The sequence below is a fragment of the Vicugna pacos genome, unplaced genomic scaffold (assembly GCF_048564905.1).
Source record: "Vicugna pacos unplaced genomic scaffold, VicPac4 scaffold_19, whole genome shotgun sequence".
Lineage (NCBI taxonomy): Eukaryota > Metazoa > Chordata > Mammalia > Artiodactyla > Camelidae > Vicugna > Vicugna pacos.
In genome coordinates this window covers 74,937,391-74,958,046 of record NW_027328740.1, presented here as the reverse complement: position 1 = coordinate 74,958,046, position 20,656 = coordinate 74,937,391, and the positions used below count along the sequence as shown (strand labels likewise).

Genomic DNA, 20,656 nt, shown 5'->3' with positions numbered 1-20,656 from the left:
CACATTCAACCCTCAGAACTGAGCCTGTGGAGAGACGTTCGTTCATCTAGGATGAAGGGAATGATTTGCCGTAGAAACACTTACTATGGTTTCTCAGTATATTTCCTAGTGCCAGTTTGAATTTCATGCATTTTTCACTGTGAAACAGAGTTGGAGCTAGTACCTCCCCATATATATTTATATAGTGTTATTCCCAACTCAAAAGAAACTGTGTGTTCCCAAAAAGCTAGGTGATTGACGGCTTTCACGCACACTTAAGTCTCAGAATAGAGCATTTTAAGATACGTTCATTCATCTACCATAAAGGGAATGGGTTGCATTAGAAACACTTACTCTGGTTTCTCTGTTTCGTTCCTAGTGCTGGTTTGAATTTCATGCACTTTTCACTGTAAAGTCGACTTGGAAATATTACCTCCCATATATATGTATGTATTGTTTTTCCCCACTCAAAAGAATCTGTGTGTTCCCTACAAGCTAACCGATAGAAGGCTTTTGAACACATTCATCTCTCAGAACTGAGCATGGAGAGAGGCGTTCATTCATCTAGGATGAGGGCAATGGGTTGCAGTAGAAACACTTAGTCTGGTTTCTCATTATTTTTCCAAAGTCCGGTTTGAATTTCATGCAATTTCCTCTGTAAAACCAGGTTGTTGCTAGTATCTCACCATATAGATATTGTGTAGTTTCCAATAGAAAAGAAACTGTGTTTTCCCAACAAGCTAGTTGTTTGATGGCTTTCACACACATTCAACTCTCAGAATTGAACATGTGTAGAGGCTTTCGTTCATGTAGCAAAAATGGATTTTGTAACTTTAGAAACACTTACTGCGATTTGTACATATGTTTTCTAGTGCCGGTTTAAAGTTCATGCAGTTTTCAGTGTAAAACCATGTTGGAGCTACTACCTATCCATATATATATATGTACTTTAGTTCCACACTCTATAGAAACTGTGTGTTCACAACAAGATAGGTCATTGACTGATTACACGCACATTCAACTCTCAGAATTGAGCATGTGGAGACGCGTTCATTAATGTAGCATAAAGGGATTGAGGAGCCATAGAAACACTTAATGTGATTTCTCAGTATGCTTCTTAGCGTCAGTTTCAAGTTCATGCACTTTTCTCTGTTAAACCGAGTTGGAGCTAGTACCTCCCCATATATATTTATGTCGTGTGTTTTCCCACTGAAAAGAAACTGTGTGTTCCCAACTAGCTAGGTGATTGACGGCTTTCACACACACTCAGCTGTCAGAATTGAGCATGTGGAGAGGCGTTCATTCATCTAGCATAAGTGGAATTTGAAAGCGATTATAATGACCTATGTTGGTATTAAAACAGTAAAGGGAGCATTATTTAAGAGCCTGTATAGTTATGGTCAGCATACATGACAGAATTTCATTTTCAGCAGATTTCTTTTTTTATGGTTCAGAAAACTTAATTCTTTCCTGTAACTGGATATAGATAGTGAATGTTTTATAGTCTTTTAGCAACTGCTTTAAACTAGAATTGTTACTTTGCTTTTGGTCTTTAAACTAAGGGAATATCCAGAATTCCAGCGGCAGTTCAAATGAAAGGGCCTGAACCTTGCCTATTAATTGTTTTAAGTAGAGTAAGAACAACTGTAGACTAGGGTACTGTGGATAACTGAAGGGCTGCTTGGATATGTTATATGTAAGTTATATTTTCAAAAATTATTTATATCATGAAAATCAATCAACCTTGGTGATCTATTTGGTATAATTTAATCTTTAATAATGTAGATTTTGATAGCCCTCTTATTTATGTAACTTATGAAAACAAGTTGGCTTTATATAACTACTTTTTAAATAAATGATTAAATTTTGGGTTTTTTTTATCATTTGCTTCTTAAAAATAGGATATTAATTACACAATATGTATTTTCCTTCAAGTTCATACTTTTTTCCCTAAACTATCTTGACTTGTTTAGATAAGTTAACCCATAGTCTGATTTATTTTAAACACTCAGAATGTTCTTCTGTCTGTTGCTTTATTAGAGAGCAAGAATTCCTTGTTATTTTTAATAAAATATACTTGCAGGAAACTATACTGGGATTCTTTCATTCACAGAGTCAAGCAATGATTCCTGTTTTGTTAGATCAGCTGTCTAGGCCTCTTAACTTCCAAACGATTACATGGACAAAGTTAAAAACGCCATAAATGATCCACTAAGAAAGTTTATTGTGTTCCTTGATTAAAAGTATAAATATGGGTCAGCCTTAAATTCGGATGTAAAGCTGTTATGAATTACATGAGTCTTCTCCAAAATTCTTTTGTTAAACATTTTTTATTGATTTATAATCATTTTACAATGTTGTGTCTAATTCCAGTGTTCAGCACAATTTTTCAGTCATTCATGGACATATACACACTCATTATCACATTTTTTTCTCTGTGAGTTATCATAACATTTTGTGTATATTTCCCTGCAAAATTCTTTAATTTGGGCTTTAAACCCTCCAATAAAATACTGGTTTGAAGGAAGAAGAAAGTCGAGAATTGATTCAATCCAAATTCTATGGGAATAAACAAAGCTAAATGTTTTAGTCATTTTTTGAAGCGGAACAGATATGTTTTCTGCACCATATGATTTTAATATTATTCATCTGAACATACGGTTTAGACACCATGAGACCACAAGCCAACAAACAAGATGTCAGGTAAAGCAAGAAAAAAAACTGAGGGGACTTTCTACTGCAAAATTTCCCCTAAATCGAACTGTAATAGAGAACAAATCTGACACCACATTGGATCTGTTCCTTTAGTTTGAAGCACTGTGCCCTGTTTTCCAGGCTTAAACTTGCTGGCTCTGCACCTTTTGTAAAACAACGTTGCCTTTAGCCTAAAACCTACAGGAAAGCCTATTCTCGGGGCTCTGACCTTTAATGATGTTAGCACTTCTGCACTTATGCAAGGATGGCAAGTTGCAAAATAGAGAATAACCTTTGTTTTGTTGGAGGTTTAAAGGGACACCACAGCCTGACCCACATGGATGACTGCAAGAACAAAGAATGCCTGCAGCAAGAAGTTTGCACAGCCAACCACACTCCCTCCCCTTTTTAGCTTAAAAGGGGCCTGAATTCTGACTTGGGCAAGATGATTCTCCAGGACATTAGTCCCCCATCTTCTTGGTCTGCCAGCTTTCTGAATAAAGTTACTATACCTTGCTCCAAAACCTTGTCTCCTGATTTATTTTTGTATCACTGTTGTGTAGCGAGCAGAAAAAGTTTGGCCTCGGTAACAGAACCAGCTTTGTCATTCCGTCTGATGTGAAATCTCTCTGGGTGTACACGTGCTTGCCTGGTGGTGGTGGTGGTGGTAGGCAAAAATATTTCACTTCTCCTGATTTCAATAGGCTAAAATTTCCTGCTATTTAAGTCAAATCTAGACTTTTACAGAATCACCTGCAGATGTGCTTCTGGAAGCCAGAAAAATTCCAACAATGAAAATAATTCTATTGTCTCCAGACAAGATACTTTTCCTCAAAACTAAGTAGCTGTGAGACACACTTCAGGAGTACAGATTGATGCAGTGTGCTTCATTTCCCATGTTGTTCCAACACAATTTTCCAGTTATATCAAAGTAAATTAAAATCGGTCTTCAACAGCAGATGCTCTGGCATGATACAACAATGTCAATTCCACTTATTTATTGAGCCAGAGCAGATTTAGAGTAAATGATTTTATACCAAACGCCTGCTTGATGTCCTCTCTTCTCCCTTGTGGCTAATTCCTTCTTCTTTCTTCCTAAAAGTTCTCCTGTTATGGAGTTAGCCCTTACTGTGCACATTCAATTGGGAAGGCACAAATTAAATAAATGAGGGGATGACATGCATATTTAATTCTTATTTATACATAAATACAAGCACAGAGGACCTGTGTCTTGGAAGACGTCACTTCCTAATGTGGGCAAGAGGATGGTCTATAGTTCAATCAAAGATCTAAAAGCAGTTTTCTAGGATATAATAAAGCAATGCCTGAGTTATAAGACAGAACAACCCCTGGATATGAATCAGTGGCACCAACCAGTGGGGGCACATGTGTGCACACACACGCCCATGCACACGGAGCAGCCTTGGAGACACTCCATCTGTGCTGATGGAGCAAAGTCATGCTGGGGAGATGAGGAAAAAGTGCCTAATACAATCAAATCAGGACATCTGAGGAATGGGTAATAGAAGTCAATTGAATTTTCTGCTTTGCTGAAGGTCAAACAAAAACACTTTTAGTTTCAAACGTCATTATTAAAAATGTTCTTAAAGCACAGGAGCCTGTTTTCCTGCCTTGCTTAGTGTCATATGCCATATTAAACATGACAGATTTATGCTTCTCTGACTGTGGAATGGGAAAGGCCTTGCTGTCATATTCTGAATATTAGTCTATGTTTTGCAGCACAGTGGATACTGAAAATGGGGCAAATTGAGTGAATGGGAATGGACATAACCTAGCAGTCATTGACTGTGTGTGATTTGCCAACTTTCTCCAAAAAGTAGGGGTAGCAAGCAAATCAGATAAATTCAGGGATCGTGGGGTGGGGAGTCGGGTGGGCTGACAGCTGGGTGGTCTCAGGTAGCTGTTTTACTGTGTAAAATAGTGACTATGATCCACAGTGACACACTGTCAAATTCTTGTGCCTGTAGCTGTGATACCTGGCCAAGTCTGTGCAGCCAATTTTATCGATGGTGCATAATGAAAATAACTAACCTTCCCTGAGGACCATCTTATGTGACATCCATTCATTGACTCACTGAATTCCCTAAGCACACTTTTTGGTACATAACTGTCTTAAAATATGAAGCAGAGATAAAATGAAGCTCTAAAGTGTTGAAACCTTGCCCGAAATCATGCAGATGGGAAGATGCCATGCCGGGAGCTAAGCTTGGGCCAGACTACAGAACCTGAAGGGCCCAGCAAGTCCCCTCACTCAGGAACCTGGCCCACAGCCACTGCCAGGCCCTGTTCTGTTTCTATGAGTGTTCATGGGAAAGTGCCATGGACTTAGCATAAATATGACTTGATTAAGGAATTCAAACTGGGATAGAATTTTGTTGGGGACTGTAAGCTGGGAGTGAAACTGTCAGTGAAGTAAGGGAGGAAACAGCCCTGGTTGTAAGAACATTTCTAGGGAAGAAGGCTCCCTAATGGGCTGGCATGGGAATCGCTGTGGTTGTGAGCCCCCTGTTGCCCTGTGTGGGAGTGGGCAGGGAAGGAGAAAGACTGTTCAGACTGGTTAAAGTCACTACAGTTTGTAAAGAGCTGAGGTCTGTTCCCTCACAGCTCAGACACATGCAGGACATGAGGATGCTTAGCTAATGACCAACAGTGGGTAGCAAAGCCCAAGAGTGGGGTGGGGAGGAGAGATGGGACCACCTTCTAGAAGAACCTCTGCCCCAGGGTCCAGGAATGTAATGAATGATTGGGTATTCACAAAGGGTTTTTATGGCCTCATCAGGTAGTTCCTACTTTAAAATGATAGTCTGGAATATATGGTAAAATACGGTGGAATGACTGCTCTTATTTTAGTTTCTGCAAACACTTAAATGGATGGATTTCTATCTCCATTATACAAGCACTGCTGGGTAACCTTTAGAGCCATGTGAGGATCAAATGAAGTGAGTACTTATTAATACTATTACCATGCTTCTACTGAATTAACACTTCAGCAACAGTATAATGGCCACGCTTCTTAACAACTGCCTCTGTAAGAGCTCTTGTAAGTCACAAATAAAAATTATAAAGAAAATATATTAAAATAATAACAATTACAGTTACAACAAATATGTTGTTTATAGCAATGATAGTGTTAGCATCTCCCTCTCATATTAAACAATACCCAACATTGGATTCCTTAGGAAGCAATGCCAATGCATGTTTGGACTTTTCAAAGTCTTCAGCCCATGAAGCCTTTTTACTCACATTGGTCCACCACAGCCAGAATTGCTGTTCCTTGCATGGTGGGCTGCCACGCTGCAATGTCCTGGGCTTTTTCTGGCACCATGCGTCTATACTGGATAGTCAAGTTTCCACATACCCACTCTGATTTGCAATATATTGTTCTCCAGAGCCAACGGAGGGGCCACTGGAAAGAGGCCACAGATAAGGTGGTGAACCCAAACTGAATACCTGTTAAAGGAATGGACACACAACATGGAGTGGTGGATGGATGGAAGGACAACAACAATTCCTCTACTCCTGTAAAGAGAGAGGGGCAAATGGTGAACTAAATCCCAAAGAGAAAAGACATTCATGGTAATAATATTATTCAACAGTGAAAGAATCCAAACAAAAGGCAAATATAAAATCTCTCGGAAGAAGACTCATTACAAACTGTTTCTTTCACGTATATAACCTTAGTAGGAATAACATACTTAAAAATCTTCAACCAATCATAGTTATTTGCTGGTAATAAACTTGGGAATCTTGAAGCATATTATTCACTCTCAGTGTTGATAATACAATCTTGGAAGATGATTTGTCATTGAGGATTAAGAAAAAGAATACTGTGGTTGTATATAAGAATTTAAAAAGGAATAAGGAATGTACTTTTGGGAAAGCTCTGCATAGAGAGTGTTGGAGGAAATGCACTGAAAATAGGCAAGTGAGCAAGCTCCCTTGAGTCTGGGAAGGTGAGTGCAGCACATTCAGAGAGTCTATGAAGTTATTACAAGTCACAGAAAGGTATGCAATTAAAGTGTCTTCCTAAGCAAAATATCCTTCTTCAGGAATTTTTATCTTGATATTTCTATGGTCTGTGTGGTCACAGGAAGTCAAAGTTATGGTGGTGGCTTAGAAGTTCTTTTCTCTCTGTCTGTAATTTACAGGACATTGCTACAGATGGGGCAGCAGAGATCTGCGGTAAGCTGTTCCATGGGGTGGGGGAGCAGTTAGAAATGATAAGGCCAGAGATCTAAAAGACTTTTAGACCCTAACTGGCAGACTTTTAAGTAAACTAGCACAGGTATGTAACTAAGACAGTGGATGAGAGGCAAGTTTGTAGTCCCTTCAGTGTTACTGCTCAGTCAAGGGATAGGGACCACTCTGGCCAGGAATGGCAAGACAGTGGATTGGGTGGATGAGTAGGAGGAGCTGACATTTGCTTCTGACCTGAGAGGCAGGGGTGTGTTGCAGAAAAACTGACAGTGCTGGAAAGAAGCCTCATGTCCACAGCCTAAAAGGAGCTGTCATATTCAGGGAGGTCACAGAGAAAGAACCAGAGTTAGTGATGCCACAGGGTCAGCAGCGTGGCAGCAGTGATATCAGTATATGTTTCCATAACCCACCTAACCCTACATGAACACATCTGCCTACAGGGGGCAGGTAAGTAGCAGAAATATGTGGAGTGGGTGCAGCCACTGGCAAATTGGCAAGTGGACATCTTAATGAAATGCACTGCTCACAGTCACCATATTGGAAAGAGGGCCCCACACTGTCAGATCCCTTTCTTATTCAAGAGAAACTAGAAATTAAGACTTCATTAGCAATCATCCCTCTTCAAACCCAGAAAAGATATCATTTATAATGACAACAAAGGCACAGACTATTCAGAAATAAATTAATGAAAAATGTTAAAATGATTCTGATAAATGACTTAAAAAGAGAAAAAAATGATAATTGAATGAACAGTAGAATGCACCATCCTCTTCAGTTGGCAGACTCAAATTTGGGGGACTTGAACATTTTTTCTCCAAAATAAATTTAGTATCTGAATGCAAATTTAGTTAATAATCCTGAATGGATTTAAGAAAAAATTCTGAAAGGTGATCCTAAATTTCTTCCAGAAATATACACAAATATACAAATAAAATAATGAGGAGGGATGTTTGAATTTGTAATATTAGGGACATTCTGGAAAAGGATAAAATAGGACCAACTGTAGGAGATATTAATCTATGGTCATGGAAACAGTATAGAAATAGTGCACTGAGAGAATGAATGAAATAGAACACATTTCAAGAATAGACGTGGATATTTAAGAGATTTTAGAAATATTATAAAACTGACACTTAAAATCAGTGGATTCAGGTACTGGTGTAATTAGCTAAATCATTAGAAGGCCTGGTACACTGTCCTCAATTTTGACATTAAAATAAATTCCAGAAAATTTTTAATTAAAAATAAAACACTAGAAATAACCCAACATGATTTAATCTGTTCAGATATTCAAGCGAGAAGAACTTTCTAAAAAGCTTTTGGAACAAAGACCAACAAGAGCAAAGGCCTAGCAACTCAGCAAGGCCAGAAACGCCCCCTGTAAAACAAAGCTGACCCTCTCCCAACCCTCTCTCACGGACCTGTATTGCTCTCTGATACTTTCTATACTTTCTTCTTCCCTTTAAAGTCCAGTTTCTTGGAGAAGTGCCTGCGCTGATGACTCCTCCAGGGCTCAGAGCCCTGCATCCCCCACAGCCCCACCACGGCACTGATACAGGAGTTGCACTGCCGGTGGCTGCGTGTTTCAAACCAGTGGGCATTCTCAGCTCCTGTTTATTTGATTACCAGGTAGCTTTTGCCGTGGACAAATATTTTCCTTTCAGTGGAACATTTTCCCCCCTTAATTTTTGTTTTACTTAAATAAATTTTAAAAGCCCAGGCAGAAAAGTGTGTGTGCACATATGCACACACACAGATACACACAGATCTGTTTTTTAAAGGCTACATTAGTGTAGTCCAACTCCGCCTTTTCCTCAGTTTAGACAATTAAAGGTGGGCTTTAGCCCTTGCTTTTATGCCCCACACACCCCCCCTTTCTCACTTCGCTCCCTTTAGTCAGTGTTCAAATTCCTCTTAAGCCAGGTTACAGCCTTCTCTGTGTTGCCTCAAATCGTTTTCTCTCAACTGCACTGCTATTCTTCTTTCTCTTGGTGGACCTCTCTTCTCCCATTTGCCATGTACATGGCCCTTTTCCCCAGGGCCTCGTCTTCAGTCCTCCACCTGGCAGGACTGAATCGCCCCCATGGCCTCACCCACAGCTCCTCTGAGCTCCTGACTGGTGAATCCAGCTTAACAACGGACATCACTCCTTATATGTCCCATAGACACTTCGCACTCAAAATGACACACACAGAACCATCTCCTCGAAACCAGCTCCTCTCCTTACACTCCCCCTCCAGATCTGCTCTCCGGATGGGTCACTGGAAAGTCACCTCAGCAGCTCTGCGGCCCGCCGCCCCGGCCCTCCAATCCCCACTGCAGCAGTCACCACTTCTGCCGCCCATGTCTCTCTCTTTCTGCCCACGGCCTCTCAGCAGGCGTGTGCCATTTGTTGTCTGGGTTACCTGCGTTGGTCCCCGAAATATCCTTTCCCCCCAAAATATGGGCCTCTCCCCCTAAAATAGTATCTTCCATTCTGCTGCCAGAATAACCAGATATTCTGCAACATAAACATTATGCAATTCTCTTACTTACAAATAATCCAATATATCCCTGCTTCCTTAAGGATACATTGAAGTCTAAGCACACAAGGCCCATCGTGACAGAGGCCTTGTGCACCTGACATTCCCACCTATGGATCCTTTGTTCTAGCCCTACTTGTTGTTCTTCAGTCTGGCCAAGCCGCTTCATGCTGTGTACACATATATGTCTCCACCTCTCTGCATGAAGTGTCCACTCCCTCTACCACAAAATAGAGAGCTAACGTCCTTTCACCTTTCAAGATTCAGTTCAAATATTTCCAGCTCTAGGAAGTCCAATTTGTGTTCACCTGCTTAGCAATCCATCAACTACTCGCCATGCCTCGCCTAGCCTGGGGAATGCAGACACCAAGTCTTACCTGTTTTGGTCTCCCCAGCAGGTGATACAGTGTTTGGCATAGCAGTGCTCAATGCTTGTTGGTTGGATAAATGAATGAATCAGTAAAGAGATGAGAGTTCTAAAATCGCCCCCAGTTACTCAGCTGCCATTTTGGGAAGTTCATTCTGCGGAGTTAAGGAAATGTGAGTGCAGGTGGTGGGCAGACAGAACAGTGGTGAGGGCGTGGGGGAGACAGGCCTGGTCCTGGAGAGCGCAGGATAGGCGTGGGTGGGAGAGCACTGGAGAGAGAGGGAATGGAGGGGGCGGGTGCAAGGAGATGTTGAAGAACAACTGATATTAAATGCAGTAAATTAAATGGAGAACATAATATATGAAGGGGAAATCAAGTTAACAAAGCAAGGGTGGAAAAGGCAGTACCAGAGATGAAGAGCTCTCACTTCATCCCTCACAGCATTTCACTTATGGCACCTGCCCTCTGGGAAGGCAGCGTCAAATTCTTGAGAGACTGGTGTTTGTGCTGTGGGTGCTCTAAGTACAAAACGGTATCTTATGGCTTCCAGATTTTAAGACTGATAGATAATTTCTCTTATGTCCCATGTCTGAGTTCTCAGGCAGCAGGATCATTCGCTGGTGGGGGGAGAGATATTGTGGTTAACAACTCAGGGTTACTCTAATAATCTCAAAGGACAGTGGGGAATTCATGAAAACAAATAAAAGAGAAATTTCACTCAGAAAAAAACCATATGTCATATAGAACTTTGTGGGGGCATTGGGGGCAATGTTACCGCCACCTCATCTAACAGTTTTATTTGAGTGTGTTGAAACTCCAAGCTCAAGTCACTTAAACAAGTAGGAGAACCAGGGTCCAGGCTGTGGTGCTCCAGACATGGACGGGAAGATGAAAAGCCTGACTACTGCCTCCGACAGGATCAGTCCAGTCGGGGAGTACAATGGACATGGACACGATCACACACCATCAAGACAAGAATCAAGTGCAATTCATGCCTAGACAGGAGAGCAGATAATCTCTAAATAGTGGAGGGGTCCCTGCCAAGGCTTGGCAAGTGTCCTTCCAGGCAGAAAAGCAGAGAAATATAATTCAGGCGAAGGAGACTAAGGTTGGTGGCTGGGTGCAAGGCCTAACGAAGCACAGATGGAGGGCTCCAGGGTCATCTGTCAGTAGCTGTTCCCCTTCAGCAGCTAAGAGGCATAACTAAAAAGGCAGGTGGGGTGTCATTAATGATCATGGGGAAAACTGGGAGGAGGAAATTGAGGTCAGGAGATCACCACCAAAGGCAATTTATTTTAGAGGAACAAAAATAATTCAAAAAGCACTTGGAAATTCTATCTCCCATGAATGAAAAGAACACAAAATAAGTTTCACTCCAGCGTTGAATACAGAATAACAGACTGCCTACTCTCAGAAATGGATTGAATTTTCTAATTCATCAGGGATTATTTAGATAATAGGAAAACGAATAAATCTGAACAATCTCTCTAGAATAGCTGTTACTCCATCCTGTTATGTAGGGTAGAGTTAGGCTGAATTATTTAATTGATATTTTAATGAGACTATAAATTTCTAAAAGCCTTATCAATTTCTCCCAAAAGCGTACAACTTTTCCTTTCATGACATTTATTTGACTTAATTAGAATAACTTTTTTCCAAGGCTTTTTTTGTATGTGTTAAAATACCTAATGATATGCTGCCCCCAGAATGTTGTTGCTATTATTAATACTGATAATAGCCCCAATAAGACATATTTACAATTATGACTCATTTTGGAATAACAGGTCATTGGTTTAAAGTCCTTTTGAAAATAAGAAGAATAAACGAACATAATTACTACACCAGGGACAGCAGCTGCACCCTTAATGGAACCTGGTCACTAAACACAACAAAAGCAAAGATGAAACTCAAATCAGACACCAGGCCACAAAGCATAGCTGACTGAAGATGCCACAAGATGACCTTTCATTCACCGAGGGAACAAGATGCATTTCTATGTATAATGTATATTGTTAAAAGCAATTATTTTATATAAAGAATGTAATTTAGGAAAAAGAAAACTCCATCTGTAGACTTATAAACAGGAAGCACAAAGGGGTGCCTTTGCCAACAAGAACCTGCATGCATAAATGCAAAGCCTACTGACAAAAATCCTTTCCTGTCTCCTAAGCTTAAAAAAAAACTACTTCAAGGCAGTGGTGAGCTGAAAGGGCTCAGATAAAAAACGTGCACATCATCAGCCTTCTAGTAGATAAAAGTGCGCCATGCATAATAGAAAAGATAACGTTTCCTATGGAAATCTATTTTGAGATTCAACAATTTAAAGGCAACTGAGAGCTCAAAACCAAGTTCAACCAAAGAGGAACAGAGCCCAAGCAAATGTACAGAAATGGACAAAGTCATTGGAGAAGGAGGGGATCTGTGTTCTACCGATACTCCAGATCAGCAAATTCATCCTGAATTCAAGCCAGTGATGTGACATGATGTCACTCAAGGAATCAGGCAGAAACCATCAGCCAGAAGAAATAGGAACAATATCAAAGGCAGGTGTGAGATGTGGAAGGGGTGACCCTGTGAACCTTGCTGCAATGAGGCAGGATGTGCTTGCGGGCTTTCTGCACAGGCTGGCTGGCTCACATGACTCTATTTAGAAGGATATCAGCCAACAGCTGTGCCACACGGGCTACAGCCTGAGCTGAGTCACATCTAGTAACGGTTCTGAGTTCATCCTTAGACGACATGACCAGAAGGATCTGAGAATCAATGGAGGAGACGTATCTGAATGAGTATTCCATTTCATTCCTTGGCAGTAAATCTTCAGCTTTGTGCAACATAAATATTGACAAAGATACACACAGGCACCCTATTTGAAAGCCTGACTGCATAATTGCATCTAATCGAGAAAAGCGGGCTCCGTTTCAGTATGCTAGGACATTGTTTGGCTCGGTAACCAATGCTTCTGAGACCCAAAGCATACTCTAGTATAACCGACAGCACAGAAATCTCCATTGATGACTTACTCATTTCAGGGTATTCATAAAATAACCCCAGTTTGCCCATGGGATACAGATGGTTTTCCCGTTCCCATCGTGGGTTGGTCTGTTCTGCTCCCAAAACTGTGGCATCATTAGATTCATGATCCAGCTGTCAAACAGATCAAATTATAAGGCAGGATATTATCAGACCAAGGTCATAAAGGTATTACTGATATCTCAAGCTGAACACATCATCTTCCCAAGAATTTAATTTCTTGTTTTCAGGATAAATTTCTTTTTATTGCTGCCTCCCTACCCTCAAATATTGTGAAAACTAGTCCTGACTACGTGCCTTGGGTTTACCAAAATTGTAACGACTACTACTACTTTATCTCCTACCTCCTTTTCAGGTGTTCATTTTAGCTTTTAGAAGATGCCTTCCCTCATTTGTCTTTTTTACCCCCACTTCTCTCCTATTATCCACCATGGCCTTTCCAGTCTGAAAGTCGTCAGAGAAAATAAGTAAAAGAAAGAAATACAGGTTCTGTGAGCTGGTGATAAGTGCTGTGGAGGAAAATAAAGGAGAGCAAAGAATGTGTGCTAGGGAGGAGTGGGGATGGGGCAGTGACCTTTGAATAAGGCAAAGACTGAAGCAAAGGGGTGGGCAGAGGAGGGGCAGAGGAAACAGTGATCACAGGCCTGGAGGTCCCTCACGCTGGACAGACAGCATGGAGACTGGTGTGGGCCACAGTGAATAGGAAATAAGTGGTGGTTTTGGGGGTGGAGCCTTAGAGGCTGCCGTGAGGATGTGGGCATTTTTCCCTTTGAAGGAATTGCGGAGCCATGGAGGGTCACCGAGCAAAAATGTGATACTCTAATGTTGGATAGAACAGGTCCAAGACCCTAATACAAGCTGAACAAATCAAGGGACAAAGAAGTGACATGCCACCTCAAATTCAGTGCAGAGCTTGAAAGAAACACAGCCTCGACTCCCAGCCCAATGCTCTGTCCCCTTCTGGATGCTGTCCCACAGAGCTGTCTCTAAAGTTATGTTTTTTCCTCACTCAGAGGCTTGTGGGCCAACTGAATGCTTCCCCCTTTTCAAATGGCAATTTATCCTGAAAGGAAATCAGAGTTGGCAGTGAAACAAGGCATGGACCTGTAGCCTACAGAGCTGTTGTCCCTGAAAGCAACAGCTGGCGCGTGGTTTACTCGTGGAGTTCAGCAGAAGAGACAGAGCAACAACAGACAACTTAGCATCTGGCTGAGTTTCGGCTGACTGCACTGCACGTTTGGATGTATTTCAAATTTGGACAGTGAGGCGGCTTCACACGAAAGGCAGGTGTATACATCATACATGCCCACACGTCTGTATGCATACACACGTAGACACACACAGAGCATATGATGTGACTTGTAAAGAGCTGCCTCTGCTTGGTTTCCCACGGCCTCTAATTTCAGCATTAACCTTTCACTGGCCATGCTCCCAGGTTTGCTACGAGATTTCTTTGCAATGGAACATGCCCTTCGCTTCACAAACGTTCCCCAATTCTTTCAATGACATTAGGGGAAGAGCAGGGAGCCCTGGGAAATGCTGGGGATATGGACTCGAGATACCCCTGAATCTGAATCCACACTTCATGGCTTATTTGTTATTTAACTTTATTTACATTCAAAATGCAATTGTTGCAGATCTCAGAAGATGATTTACACTCACTGCTATGGCAGAATGTTGCGGTTAGTAGACTCACCACAGGATCCTCTTATTCAACACGTTCTTCCAATATTTCAGATATTACTGTATCACAAATGCCCATTTCTATATTTTGATATCTGCTTTTCAGTATAATTATCTTTCTTCTTTATTCTCTATATATTATGATTTTAGAACATTTTTCTGAGAAGTGTTCCACAGGCACTGTACATATGATACTTGGATAAAGAGATCCTGGAGATCAAAACCACATTTAAATCCTTAGATAAACTCAGCTGTGTCATATACATGGCTAGGTTTAGTCTGCTTACTTTGTTACTTTGTTTAGTAATTTTTGTTTCAAAGAACAAGATCCTTCTGTATAGCACAGGGAACTACACTCAATAACTTTTAATAGCCTTTAGTGGAAAAGTATATGACAAGGAATATATATATATATATGAGCCACTATGCTGTACACCAAGAATTAACACAATATTGTAAACCAACTATACTTTCAACAAAAAAAGTTGAAATAAAATTGAGAGATGAAACTTCCACTGCCCAGACTGCTGTCACGATGAAACGATTCAAAGCAGGCCAGGTATTAGCAACCCCCCTGACACAGCAAAACCCCATGTGGGATCTTCCTTTTGAGCAGCACTGGCTATCCGGCTGTGGCCACCTGTAAATAGGGTTGAAGTCACTTAGACCCTTGGCTTGGGATCACCGTGGCCACAGGGGTGGGGGTCACTGCAGCACCTACGAGAATGACGGGGCCAGCCTCCTGCTGAAGCCGCTCCCCAGGCCACAGCCCGGAGCGCTGCAGGCAGGTCTGAGGTCCGGCCGGGGGCGCGCAGCTCCACAGCCACTCGGAGCCCTGCGGTGCGGGTGGCGCTGGGACTACGCTCGTCCATCACCCTCCCTGGCACCCAGACTCGGGATTCTCCTGGGGGAATTTTTCTCTGCCTCATACTTCCTGTCTCAGCATTTGTGGAATCCGGTCCATGCCACAGGGAAGCAGGGCTTTTACCCTCCGGGACCCAAATCCATCACTGTATGGATCCAGGGTGAAACTTCCATGTTAAATCACCTGGCGCTCCCTTCTTGTGCTGAAATGCCCTCCCCTGTCGATGGCATTAGGTCGTATTAGAAGTCCCGACTTGCTTGTCCTTAGCTAAGACTCTGAGCCTCTTGCTCAGTCTTCCTGAGTGGAACCACTCATCTGTGGCAGAAAAGCTTGGGCTGTCGTCCACCCATCATTGTCCTCGGTCTTTTGGGTTTTCTGTTGGGTTATGGTTCTCGTGCAGGGATATCAATTTGCACATGAGAAGCAACTGTAGACATTTTAGAAAATACAGACACTGGATCCTCCCCCCTCTCCTGCCAAGGCTGGAAGCTTTCTCCCTCTAGCAGGGGTTACACAATCATTTGCTTGGGAATTGACCACACATATTGGCATAATCATAGTAAATTGCCCTTTACTCTGTGCTTGCCACGTGGCATTTTCTACTTCATGTTGTCTTTGCACCTTCATTATCACATTTAATCCCTGCATTATTGATTATCACCATTTCTGTTGAGGACACTCCTACTTGCTAATCTTGAATACAAGTATCTTTGATTCTCTTAATCTATTTCATTCCTGAGTTTCCTGTTCCTGAATTTAAAGAGTGAATTATGGACACATGTAAATAAGATTCTCTTATTATATGTATCTGACTCATCCTCTAACCAAATCATATCTGGAGAAGAGAGATTTTCTCTTTTAAACATTTGTTTTTCTTATTATATAGTAGTGCATACACATAGTGGAAAATGTAGAAAACATATAAAGTAAGAAAATTACAGCCATACATTATGTAAACACCAAAGGACAATGCTATGTCATTTGGGGCATTTAACTATTTTTCTTAATATTTTATCATAAAATTTCCCTAGGAAAGTTGCTTAACCCTGGAATTGTACTAGCCTTTTGTCCAGTACAGAATAACATTCCCAGAAATGACCCCAACATCAAAATAGTATGTGAGGCTGGGAAGGCCACAGGGCACTCAGCTTATTCTCTGAGTCCTACAAAGAATGCTGTTAATTCACTGATTTTACACATTCGATGCCTGTGAGTCACTCACTCACTCAGCTGGCTCGGACTGAGACCTACTTTATACCAGTGCCAATCCAAGTGCTGGGGAGACCCCAGAGGGAGCCTGGATCACGGCATCACTTTCCTTCATTTGCTCCCAGAATCCTACTCAAGAACCCCACATGGGATTGGGGGGGTGGAGGCAGGTGAGATATGGTGAAATTCATTTCATTATGTTCCTTTAGACATATTCAAATAGCATGAAAATAGTAGCTAATTTTGATAAGTTTTCTTTTCCCTTCCTATGTATTTTTGAGAATGGGTATAGTTTTGGTGCAGCAAGAGTAATTGATAGATCTTTGGTATGGTAGGATTTTATATGAAAAATTAAGAAGGAAACTGCACTTATACAAAGAGAAGTGGCAGTGAGGAAAAAACAAGCCACCCTTGAACTTGGCTACAATTCAGAATTCCTGGTTTTCAAAAAAGGGAAACAAAATTCAAAATAAATTCCCTAAATATTTTAGCCCATAGTAGAAATACATGGAGGCAAAGTTCAGCTCACTGGAACCTAGAACAATGTGCTTATTTAAGCGAAGGTATAAACAGACCACAGATACTATAATGCATCCTTTACTTTAAACTAGTTCATGTGAGCAAGTTTCATTTCACATGAATTGCTCAGTACCAGTTTAGGAAATATATCCTCCTTGATTGGTAAAAATAGCTCACAGATAACCAGATTCAACAAAATTTATTGTTAAATAATTTACTTATTTCCTTCAGGAAATGCTTTTGAGTAATCTGAGTTAAGTATTTCCTCTATCTGCTGTATTTCTTTTCACAGAGAAAAGTAGTATTATTTGCACATGACCTACTTTTACTTCTCTGGAAATATCTGACTGTGAGCTCAGGGTACGGATTGTCTACTGCACAGTAGGGAAAAAGAAGATTCATTTCACAGCGAAGATCAGAATCTTTTTTTGAGGGGCGTGGTGAGCTGGGGGACAAGGGAAATGCCTTTGTTTCGAGACAGACCCCAGTAATCCATACTGAAGCTGAAAGATGAAGCCATTATGAAGAAATGTGGAAGGACACACTGACACGCAAAGGTGTTCACTCTGCAAAAACAGAAAGAAAGAAAGAAAGAAAGAAAAAATAATTTAACTGCCCTATAAAGAGAATGGACAGAAACTTGGTAATAAGCTAGAGAGAAGGAAGGTTAGTGAAGGGAGGAGAAACAATGAAAGGGAACTTGGATGCGGTGGGCAGAAGAGCAGGTTTCTGGAGCCTACAATGAAGGATGATAAGAAAAAATAAAGTTTAAAAAAGTTACAAAGTTTAAAATAGTTTAAAAATTAAAAAGCAAAGTTAAAAAAATAAATATTTTTATAGTGGCATGGAAGATTTTAAAATGATGGAGGTTTTTTATTTCAAAATTCAAGTTGTTTGAATTTCTCCCCCATTCTCCAAACAACAGTAAGACCTGCTTGTGTAAGTGGTTTTGGGGGACACCACAGAGAGGGGCGAGCTCTGCAGTTAGGTTGGCCAGGAGCAGAATGCTGGTGTGGAAGGCAAGACAGAAGAGAGTTCAACAGTTTCATGAAAACAGAAACTCAAAGCCAGAAATTATCTTAAAATGGTTAGTGTGGTAGGCAGAAAAATATTCCCCCCCAATATGTCTATGTCCTTATCCCCAGAACATAGGAAGAGGTCAGATTCCCTGGCAAAGGGGGCCTATGGTTGCAGATGTGGTTAAGGTTGCTAACCAGTCGACTCTAAGAGAGACCAGCTGGATTATAGATTTGGGCCCAGTGTAATCACCAGGGTCGTTAAAGGAGGAAGAAAGAGGCAGAAGAGGGGAGAGAGGAGAGGAGATCTGACCACAGGTTCAGAGTCAGAGGCACACAACCATGCTGACCTTGAGAATGAGAAAAGAGGTCACAGGCCAAGAGACGCAGGTGGTCTCTGGAATCCAGAAAAGTCAGATACAGGTTCCCCTGAGGCCTTCAGAAAGAGCCGTGCCAACACTTTTACTTCAGCAGGCTTCTGCATTCAAGAAAACTACAAGTTTAAATTTGCGTTGTTTAGTAGAGACTTTTTCTTTTCTCTTCCTACTACCATGACGTTTGGGGATACTTGTTACAACAGCAACAGAAAGTGAATAGAGTAAGCTCCTTGAAATGTTCAGAAATTGCAGATAACACTGGACTGTCCACTTTGATGTGGGATTGGGCTTATGTGAAAATCAAAAGGACAGTGTGACCTTTGCTAACATCTGCTTTTCTCATTTTAGGAAGAGAACAGTAAGTCAAAACCTCTGTTGTTATTATTTTAGACAAGTGTCTCTTAAAACTTTATGTAACCCTGTGCCTTAGGACCCTAAGAGAGTCTCTTCTTAGAAGAACATGGATTCAGAGAGATAGTGTCTTACATCTGAGTCCCACAGTGGTCTCTTATTGGCAATGAGAGCTTGGGCATATCAGTTACCCTCTTTAAGCCACAGGATCTTCATTTGCAAAAGGAAGATAAGAATAAGGATTGTTTGGGTGATTAACTTGTACACACACACACACACACACACATACATATATGTACAACATTTAATACAGTGACTAGCACATACTAGGCACTCAACAAATTCCTGTTATGGATTTTTAAATGCATATATAAAAGGAGGAGAAATTTGCAGGAAATTGTGGGAAAACTAAGTTCATGGCCCCAAAAAGGGCCATCTCTCAATGGGCTCTGATCAGTCAGTCCCCAGTGGTGGGCTAATAAGCAGAGACTATAGCACTTGGGGATTTATGTTAAACATAAAAAGGAAGGTATTTAAACATAGTTATTAAACATCAGGTACGTTTATACTTTTGGCTGGATCATCTTATCTGGAGAGATTTAATAAGCAGAGAGTCTCCACTGTTCTAGAGTTGGGCATGCAGGAAAATGATGTGGGTGGGTGGGCCATTCTCACCCACCCAAGATCACATGACTGAGTACTCACGGAATTAACACCTCTTGTATGTTATTACAGATGGGCTGTCCTCCCATGATTATTGTCAGCTGTGTCATCAGTTCAAGGAGACATCACATGGGTCACACTGGAATATTAGAAAGAAAATCTCATTTAAATTTTAGATAGTTCTAACATGAAATAAAGTCATTATTTTATGCCTAAAAAAATCTAAGGAGCAGAGAGTAAAGACACTCTTCATTGGGCAACTAAGAGAAAACCTGAAACAGGTTAGATTGTCAGAACACATAGCTGTATTCACACCTCTTCATTTCTGTATTTTTACAGCCAATACACCAGATCTCATGGATAAGTCACAAATCTGCCCTTAAAGAATGTGATGTAGAAACACGTGGAGTAGTAGTTGACAAAATGGAACAAGAACACCTTCATGGCTGGGTTGTTCTCATAGTCAGTCTGGTCCTTGGGATCTCTGCAGCTAGAATAAAGAAAAGGTAAGTCTGTAAAACTGTGAACGGCTTTGAGACCCTATTCAAAGCCACGGACACATGAGTTAACACATTTAATATGTGTGTGTGTGTGTATATATATATATATACATATATACACACATACACACACACAATTCACACTGTTTTCATACCAGCTGTTTTGAATTTCTTAACATATCCACTATGTTAATTCCAACTGTACACACTGTTGTAAGAGTTTCTCCCACTAAGAAAGTGATATCCCACAAGGCAAAAAAAAAAAAGTCACCTGTTCCTTAAAATTTATAAGCACAACAGTATCCAATGGGCAAGAACTGTCCTCTGTTAGGTGTAATTTGAAAGAAAGCTACTTCTAAACATCCTGCTAAATAATATTCTCTTGTCTCCCTGAAAGGCAGTAAGGTAGGACTATTGAAGAAGACAAACAAAACACGGGGCAACTTGCTAGAAGCATTTGGGGAACATAAAACGGGTCATCCTCCTAGTTCAGAATTTGAATTGGTCTTAGTATTTTCAGAAGATGACCACTGAGCAGACCACTGGGAGGACCACCCAGCCACATGCAATGTGTTGGAAGCACTTAACTTAGGCCGCTAAGCCGCTGGGTGGGATACAAGCCAGAGAGAAGAAACATTTATTATAGAAGCTGCAGCTGATGA

The 20,656-nt window shown here is 41.0% G+C and overlaps 1 long non-coding RNA gene across 1 annotated transcript; it reads right to left on the bottom strand.

Annotated features, from left to right (window-relative positions):
- Window positions 1–5,895: 5,895 nt before the first annotated feature.
- LOC140693561 (uncharacterized) lies at window positions 5,896–19,595 on the bottom strand. Its single transcript, XR_012069331.1, has 3 exons — window positions 19,537–19,595; window positions 12,802–12,925; window positions 5,896–6,144 (listed from the first exon to the last, which is right to left on the bottom strand). It is a non-coding gene; the product is annotated as an uncharacterized lncRNA (long non-coding RNA).
- Window positions 19,596–20,656: the final 1,061 nt, after the last annotated feature.